We start from the raw sequence: 9,542 nt of genomic DNA on the forward strand, positions 1-9,542 counted from the left end.
AATTGCTTGTTTAATAATAGCATATGTTGGTAGAAAATATTATTAGTCACAAATGCTAACAAGGAGATTTGCATTCACTTTTTTTTCTACTGATTTTTCTCTGTTGTTATTCTACTGTATCTTCAAAATACACGGATGATCATTAATTTTAAAATTTTAATATTTAAAGTATCAAAATAGTGTATTTTTAATGTTTAGCATAGGACAATATAACAAAACTCAGCAAAGAAATCAGACTGAGGTCCAATAAATAACCAATCTTATTAGGATAGACTTCAAATGACTCTGAAACTATTTTAAAAGATAGACTTTAAGCCTAATTCAATTTTATTAAACAAATTTGTAAGATAAGATTTGTATTTACTTATACATTCTCTGAAACTATTTTATTTCTAGTTGATATGAATTCCAACATTGTATAATAACTTGCACCGGCTTAAATTAATTGGCCAAATTATTCATCACCTATATTCTGAGAGCTTTTACTTGATGCGTACATTGACATTGTTGTATACCTAAAAATTTGAAATCAATAGATGTTCCTTGTGTGTTATTTCATCTGATTATTTGTTCGAAGAAGAAGGGTCAAAATTAGTGGTGAAGACCGAATAACTTTGTGTCAGAAATGGGTGTAGTAAGAGGCAATGAGACACTCTTCGCTGTTACTTGTCTCTGGACATTCTTTATTCATCGTCTTGCATTTGTACGTTCTGTCATTGCAACATAATATTGTTGTGGTTTGTGAACACTATTTATGGAGACTTGTGTTTTATTGTCTTACGGGAATCTATTCTCTTCCAAATTCCTAACTCTGGAACAATGTAGAACCTTTGACCTTTGAACATATAAAGTATGCTACTATTACTACACCATGATTTCCCAAGATTTTGCTTTATCTTTGGTTTTGCACCGACGGAGAAAAAGACTTAAAAAAGATGCTTTGTCCAGTTACTTTTGTGTATCCTCGACTATTTTAATGTTTGTTACGGTTTCATTTCAATAATTAAATTCTGAAAATTAAAATCCTTTCTCAACATATACTAATGTCATAAAGTAAACAGTATTGTTTAAACAGGTTTAATTGGCCATATATTTAAACTCTATTTTCAATCGTGGGCTACTTTTTGGCCCGCACTTTAATATTCCATTTGTTTTCCCCTTTCAAGGTTTCCCATTTGTTTTCCCCTTTCAAGGTTTCCACAAACTGAAAAAAAAAAAAGAAGTTAACCCTTCGTTTCTAATTAATATTGACCTTTCCACTTAATCTTATGAGGAGTGTTGTGCTGAAGCAGAAAATTGAAGAAAATTCCGAAGCGTAAGTTGTTAGGACGTATGTTGTTTTGCTGTGTCCGAGGTACAATGATTAATGTTAATTCAACTGTGTAATCGTTTTAATTGAAGAAGCATCAGTGATTAAGATCTGAAATCTATGTACCACAATTCCAATATCTAATGCAGTTGAGACATCATGCCCAATACCTACAAAAGATATATTTCAACGCCAAACCCAAACAATTTTATCAGAGTAATAGTTTTAATGTGTTTGTTACAACTTCTGAAAATAATTTGAAATTAAAAAGAATCAGAAAATTGATAACGACCAAAACAAATTTAAAATCTTTTTCTATTTTTGGGCATAATACTAACGCATGGTTATTCATTAATTACATGTATGGAACGCATAATTGTAAGTATTTTAATAATTAATGACATTTAAGTGTCACCCAACACGTTATTTTCAATCAATTTCGAATACCTTATAGAACTTAGAGGCTAGTGCAGTATCTTAACCCTTCACCAAATGATAGTTTCAGATCAGAGACTCATTTGAATTAAACCAATTTATATTATCTTTATGGTTAAAGTCTCTTTTTACATAAAAACAAGCTCCAATATTTTATGTAGATTTTGCTTTTGTGCTATGGTTGACCTTTATGTTCCAAACAAATAAAAAAATGCAAATAATAAACATTATCGTGGAGGATCATCAATCCTCGTCATAACACGTTTTGAAATCAAGAAATGATCTTTTTCTGTTATACGTAGGATACATGTATTATACTTCACGTTCCCAAACATGCATATTTATATAAATTAGAAAATCGTGAGGACGAGACATGAAAGCTTAACCGATGAATGATTATACGGTTGAGAAAAATTATATCAGAAAAATTCACCGGAAATATATAATTTATGTATTTTATGGTAGATGGGACCAACCATTTTCACTGCACATGCCTAAGTTAATTTCATCAAAACTGATGTTTCAGCCGACATCTCCATCGTTCAACTGAAAATATCCTACTTGTAAATCTCATAGATAATCAAATACAAAAACTTACATTCGCATCAGCGGTCTTTTTCTAATAAACCTTAATCATGGTTAAGAATTACACTTTAAAATTAATTTAATTTTATAAAATTAGTTTGTAAAATAAAATTTATATTTTATTTTAAAAAGTTGATTTTAGTTCTAACTTAATTTTAGAATATTAATTTATAAAATAAAATTTATATTTATATATTTTAAATTTATTTTATCTTCGATCGATATAAAATTTTTAATAATATTAAAAATAATAATAAAAGAAGGTTCAATAGATATGTTGATGTCGAGGATGATCTTCTTTTTCTATAAGATTTTTTTTTTTTATATAATGCACAAAATATTTTTATTTTATTTCAAGACATAATTAAATTACTCATTTATTTATATATCAAAATTTTACATCGGTTAAAAATTATTCTTATTTTATAAATTGATAGCGTAAGTAAAATTTACTTTTTTTAATATGAAATAAATTTAATAATTGGGATGTATTGTTAGAAAGAAAAGGACTAAAGGAGATCTAGAAGTGGAAAAAGGGTGTGTGGGCACCTTTGATTTGCTTCCACGGAACTAAGCATTACAATATTCCAATAAATTGGTCCCATATTAAATAACCTGTGCACGTGTGGAAATAGACTCCCTCTCTATACATTTGTTTCTATTAACAACAATTATGACTTTCCCTTTATTCTCAAATCTTCCTACTACCTATTATTTCAGCCTAATAAAGTATTAAATCTTTTTCTTTTTACATTTCAACGTGGAGAAAATAGGTTGTCCATTCATCTGGCATATGTCATTGTAATGCATGCTATGATAAAATTGTTAATCTTTATAATAGCTACAAAGTATCTCTCTTTAAATGTTGATAATTAAAAAAATCAATGAGTACTCTTTCTTTTACATTAGAAGTAAAAATATGATTATGATTATGCGTGAATTGGAAGTTTATTTAAAGGATGGAGGGATGTTAGGTTTAAAGGCAATAAATGATGAGGAAATGGATTGAGTAAAGCTTGGATGCTGATGCATGATCTATAAGGCTTCTAGAGTGCCTTAATGGTGAGCTTGCTAGTGTTCCATGGGTTGTGGCCCGGAACGTATCCTTGGGTTGTTGCCCGGGACAGGGGTTAAGCACGTGGCATTCTATGGGTTGTGGCCCGGAATGACTTCCTTTGAGTTGTGGCTCGGGATAGCGGATGAACACGAGGAACCCTTGAGTGGTGGCTCGGGTTGGCGAGTGTTATCGGTGTGAGTGTGCTGGTTGTAGCCAGTACGGATGGGTCCAGTTGGATTGCCCTCCTCAGTGGTTGCTGATGAGTTTGGTAGTCCTGGGACGTTACGGACTCTGTTCGTATTTGGGAACTCCACCTGGCGTTATGGTGTGTGATCCGTAGCATGGTTTCCGCACGTGCTCTATCGGTTGTGGCCGATAGGTGTGGCAGCAAGGCACCTTGAGATACCTAATAGGACATGTAGATGGATGCTAACATGGTTGTGGCCATGTGAAAGAATTGGAACGAGGTTCCCTGATGTACTTTATATACATGGTGGTGGCCATGTGGAGGGAAGGTAACGAGTCTTCCACTAGGTGCATCGGTGTACATGGTGGTGGCCATGTGATGGAAATGGAGTAAGGTTCTGTGGGAAAAGAAATGATATTTTTTATGGTTATGGACATGTATAAAGAAAGAGTTTGTGTTATTGTTATATTATTTGTATTGGTTATACATGTATATGTATGTTGGTATATTTTTGTGTGTTTCAACTGTTAGCTCACCCTATCTGCTTGTGGTTGGCGATGATCGTGTACACGGTACACGTGAGCAGGTGATGATGCAGGTGAAGCTGGTGAGGCTTAGCGACGGAGAGGGGATGACCATGGGATCTTTTTCTTAATGTTTTCTTTACTTTATTTGAAATGGATTGTAAAGACTCATGGAATATTTTGATTACATTTGCAATTTTGTATTTATGGACTTCTTAGTAAAGTAATAAAGATTTAAAGTTCCCGTGTTTTTGGGAAATGAAGTATTATTAATCAAAATGTAATTAATTACTTTATCTTATTTTATTAAATTCGTAATATCCGGACGGGATATTACAGGTGCACACTTCTTGTGTACCTTATATCAAAGGCATGTATACGGATAATTGAGTCTAGAAGAGTCTCATGATATGTATGATTTTGTCTAATAATTGTAAATATATCTATTATGATAACATAATTTAGTGTAGTATGTTGTGAATATAAATACATGTGTACCTCTTCTCAACTAGTTTACCCTTGCACTTGTTGGTTGTTGTGTTTTTGTCTTTCCCTTTTGTGATGATCACATATTTTGTGGGAGCAGACGAAGTTGCAGGTCTATAGGCACATCTGGAGGATGAGAATATATCTATTATGATAACATAATTTAGTGTAGTATGTTGTGAATATAAATACATGTGTACCTCTTCTCAACTAGTTTACCCTTGCACTTGTTGGTTGTTGTGTTTTTGTCTTTCCCTTTTGTGATGATCACATATTTTGTAGGAGCAGACGAAGTTGCAGGTCTATAGGCACATCTGGGGATGAAGAGCTATCAGTTAGAGTTGTAGAAGGTCTCAAAGAGTTTTAGTAAGTGATTACTTTTGTATATGCTTGACAGTTTAGATTAAGTGTATAAATGATATATTTTTATAGTCCTATCTTTTGTAAGACAATTTTAATATATTTTTACACTAGATTATATATTTTGAACACTATGATCAAATATCATATTTTATTAGTTTCAAACTATAAAATTGGGATGTTACAATTATCTATCATATATATATATATATATATATATATATATATATATATATATATATATATATATATATATATATATATATATATATATATATATACACATATATATATATATATACATATATATATATATATATTTGTGTTATATTAGTGATAATAATTAAATATATAAGAATTGAGCATATTGGTCCCTTCAAAAATTTTTATTATTATTATTATTATATAAATAAATATATATATATATATATATATATATATATATATATATATATATATATATATATTACACACTTTTTATTTTTCAATTCTTTTAATTGTTTGACTTATCATGAAATTCATTTGCATCTCTAAGATATTTTTTATCTTATCATAACTTTTATTCAATTATGTTCAAATGATGCATGTAAATTAAATATATTTTATATATCACATTTGAATACTTTGACTCTTTCTTAATATTTTTAGTTATTGTACATTTTCTTTTTACATAAGAATGTTTAACACTCTCAATTTAAGTGTTCAATAGTATAAACATTTCATTTACTAAATAATATAAAAATATATCTTCTTTATTCTATTATTATTATTATTATTATTATTATTATTATTATTATTATTATTTTCATTTGAAAAACTCTTTTATTAGATCTCAAAAAATATTTTTCATTTTATCATACAGTTAAATATATATTTATTTTTCTTTGTACAATTTCATTCAATAGTATCTCAAATTATTTATTAGACACACATTTGATGTGGGGACCCAAGTTTTCAGCCCCTAATCTCTTTTTTTCTTTGCCACCCACTTCACTAAATTTTCATCACTCTTCACAGCACCTCTTCTCTCTTCTTTTCCTCTACCATCTCTCTACCAAAAAGAGAATTCTGAACCTACTCTTCATCCATTTCAGAGCCCAGACCTGAGGCTAGCTCATGATCCCCTATCTCAACTGCAATTCCCCTTCTCCATGTAAGTTGTACCTAATCCTTACATTTTCTTCTTCAATTCGAAAATTGTAAAGATTTCCTTACTGTTGAGTCAATTTTGAGAACCAACAATCACTCTTATTCTCTGAACCTACAATTCCAGCTTATTAGGTTGTACAATTGAGGAGCTCTTGGTAGAAAGGATTCTAGCTAGTTAAAAATCCTATAGAGGTAAGGGAAGCTAATTCCTCTTCTCAAAACTTTATGGAAAATCCATGGATGAGCTTGAATTGTATAATTAAGTGATGAATTCGTGTTTGTAATGTGTATGTTAGTGAAAATCTCTGGTTGATTGATAGAATCTGGTTTGCTGCATGTGGGAACAGGTGCATGACCTGATATTTTCGCCTAGGCGAGTTACTCTCGCCTGAGCGAAAGCATCAGGAGATGCACCTCTGTTCCTGCGCGAGGTCTCGCCTAGGCGAGCTGGGGTCGCCTGAGCGAGATAGCGATCTCGTCTGGGCGAACCAGCCTAGCCTGAGCGAGAATTCGCCCAGGTTTTTCTTTTTGCCCCTGTTAGTGCCTCGCCTAGGCGAGACTGACTCGCCTAAGCGAGATGACCCCTCGCCTAAGCTAAACCTTCTAGCTTGAGCGAGAGGTACTGCAGTAGTAGTGTTTCAAATATGTCTTTCTTAGTAAAAATATATGTTTTAAAAGCATCTTTTTGCAATTTAGACTTGGTATGATTGAAATGCTATCAATGATGTGTTGAATGATTTAATTAGATGAATATAAATTTGAAGAAGAGGAAGTTGAATGGAATTTCAAGGGAAATTCAAGTGGAGTAGTAGTGTGTGTAAGGATGTGAGGAATCTAAATGGTTGGTATCCTGAAACTCCAATAATCATTCAAGCTCAGATAGAGTAGAATGGATTATGTCGTGAGGAGTAGCAGGAGGTCCTCGTCGTCAGACTCGATCAAGTCTTAGACGTGGAGGGGACTTACCCTGGGAATGGTCGGGTGAATACTCCATGTGTCCAGACTCTGCAGAGTCTGGAAACCGTTACAGGTGCAAGCCACCAAGAGCTCCAACGTCACTTACACAATCCGGATATAGAGTCTATAATTTATGATTGAATTACATGCTATAAATGATATCTTTTATTGTGAAGTGTGTTGATAATTGCTTCTTTCAGTTAGCTTACCCTTCTTGTTGTATGTCTGCTTTTTGCATATTCCCCTTTGCAATGATCACCTATGTTTGGTGGGAGCAGAGCTGAAACCTGATGGAGACGCTTCCTCTTGAGCAGAAGTTGGAGATTGGCAAGGAGCGCCATTATAGTTAGACTTTTACTGTATTATTTTGAGGTCTTGGGTGTAGTCTAGGACCCCTTCTACCCACTCCTATCTGATGTATATGAGTTCTTCGATGTTTACGTGTGGAGGACTGTACTAGAGATGTTTATTCCACGCATGTTTTGTTTGCTCTTACTATCTGCTATGTTTGACCATAATATAATGTTTTGTTTGATAGTATGGAAAACTATTAAATGGGATGTTACATTTTTGGTATCAGAGCAGTAGTTCCTTTAGGGTCTGTAGGTGTGAGCTTGCCTAGTTTCTGTTGTGTGTTTCTTATAGTAATTTGGCACAATTGTGGAGTTTGCTAGATAAACTGATGTTTCTCTTTATGTGGTCAGAGCTATGGCACCTAGACCTCCTCCTCCTCCTATTCCTAACCCGGATAGCTCTCACTTGGTGGGGACTATTGAGGCGATGTTGGCAGCCATGCAACAGCAAAATGCTAACATGGTGAACCAGCACAACTTGGCCTTGCAGCAGATGGAGTCTGCTAGGCTCGCAGCAGAGACCACCCAACAGAGGCACTTGGAGGCCTTACATCAGCTAGGGGAGAATCGATCTGTGGCTGGATCTTCCCAAGCTCCACCACCACGAGTGCAAGAATGGAGTTTGGAGGACTTTCTTAAGCATCATCCATCCCGCTTTGATGGCAAGACCACTCCAGATGAGGCAGATCAGTGGATGCGAGATATGGATAGGATATTTGAAGCCAAAAGATGCCCACCAGAGAGTAGACTGGCATATTCTGAGTACTTGCTAGCCGGAGAGGCTGTTCATTGGTGGTCTAGCATGAAAATGATGTTAGAAGACAGTAGGGAGACCATCACTTGGGAGCTATTCAAGAAGAAATTCTATGCTGAGTACTTCTGTTAAGACTTTGGCAAGTGTACCAAGTCGCGCAAGTAGTAACCGGTAAGACCGGGGTATCGTTTCCCAAGAGACTCGTGTATACTAAATATTTGCGTAATTAGTGACTAATTTAAACTAACGAATAAATCCATATTTTGAGTTTTACTGTATGAAATTAAACTTTGCATAAATAATTAAAATTGAACTTGGATATTTGAAGACTCTAGGAAATGGTAAAGACTAGAAATGCAATGGATTGATATTGTTGGAGTTAGACTTCACCTACTTCACTCTCATGTATATTAAGCAATAAAACTCTTCTCCATTAATTACTAATGTCAACCCACAAGTTTACTCAAACTCTAATCCCTTAGTTGAATGAGCCTAGGTTTCCTTATTTAGAGTCAATTCCTTGAATCCCTAAATAAACAAACCCGCTTTACAAATTAGGGTTTAAGACAACTAATGGGTCAAGTTCCATTCCTAGATACAAGTTTCATTAGGTATCTTGTTCCAATTCAAGGTTTCAAGAGATATTTTCCAATACCTAATGACCCAAATATCATGCAATGAATGGGTAAAACAAAGCAAGCTTTAAATGCATAAACCAAGATACTAGAAATCAATGGAAGAAGCATATATATATTCAAACCATTCGAAAATACATGAAAGTTCAGTGGCTACATCTAACCCCAACAAAAATGGGTTTAGCTCTCCATTGTCATGGAGAGCTCAAGCTTACAAAATGGAATATGGAAGAGAAAGAGATACAAAGAGGAAGATGGAGCTGTTCCCACAAGCCCTAGCACTCCTCCAAGCTCTCCAAATCACGTTGCTCGAGCTCCAAAATGTCCAAGATCCGTTTCCCCTCGCGAAAACAGAAGAAAAAGAGCCAACTTGCCACATCAGCGAAAACGGGCGTCTGGCGGAAGGGTCTCACCGCCAGGCGCTAGCCATCAAACAGTGGGCAAATTCCTCATCTACCGCCCGGCGGTGGCCAGGTGCCGCCAGGCGGTGACAAGCAGTGGCGCCTGGCTGGCGCTTGTCTGGCGCCTGGCGCTGGCGGCCTGTTGCGCCTGGCGCTGTATTTCTGTCGCCGGGCGCTTCCTGTTGATATTTTTGCTCTTCTCCTTGCTATTCCGGGTCACTCATTTATCTGGACTTTTGGAACAAAGCTTCCCATCTACAAAAAGGACACAAAAATGGGGATTAGTGATATATTTAGATCAATGTAACCTACAATGTATTTATTTACAAAAGTAAGGTAAAATTGAGGAT

This window comes from Vigna unguiculata, chromosome 7 (assembly GCF_004118075.2).
Source record: "Vigna unguiculata cultivar IT97K-499-35 chromosome 7, ASM411807v1, whole genome shotgun sequence".
Classification (NCBI taxonomy): Eukaryota; Viridiplantae; Streptophyta; class Magnoliopsida; order Fabales; family Fabaceae; genus Vigna; species Vigna unguiculata.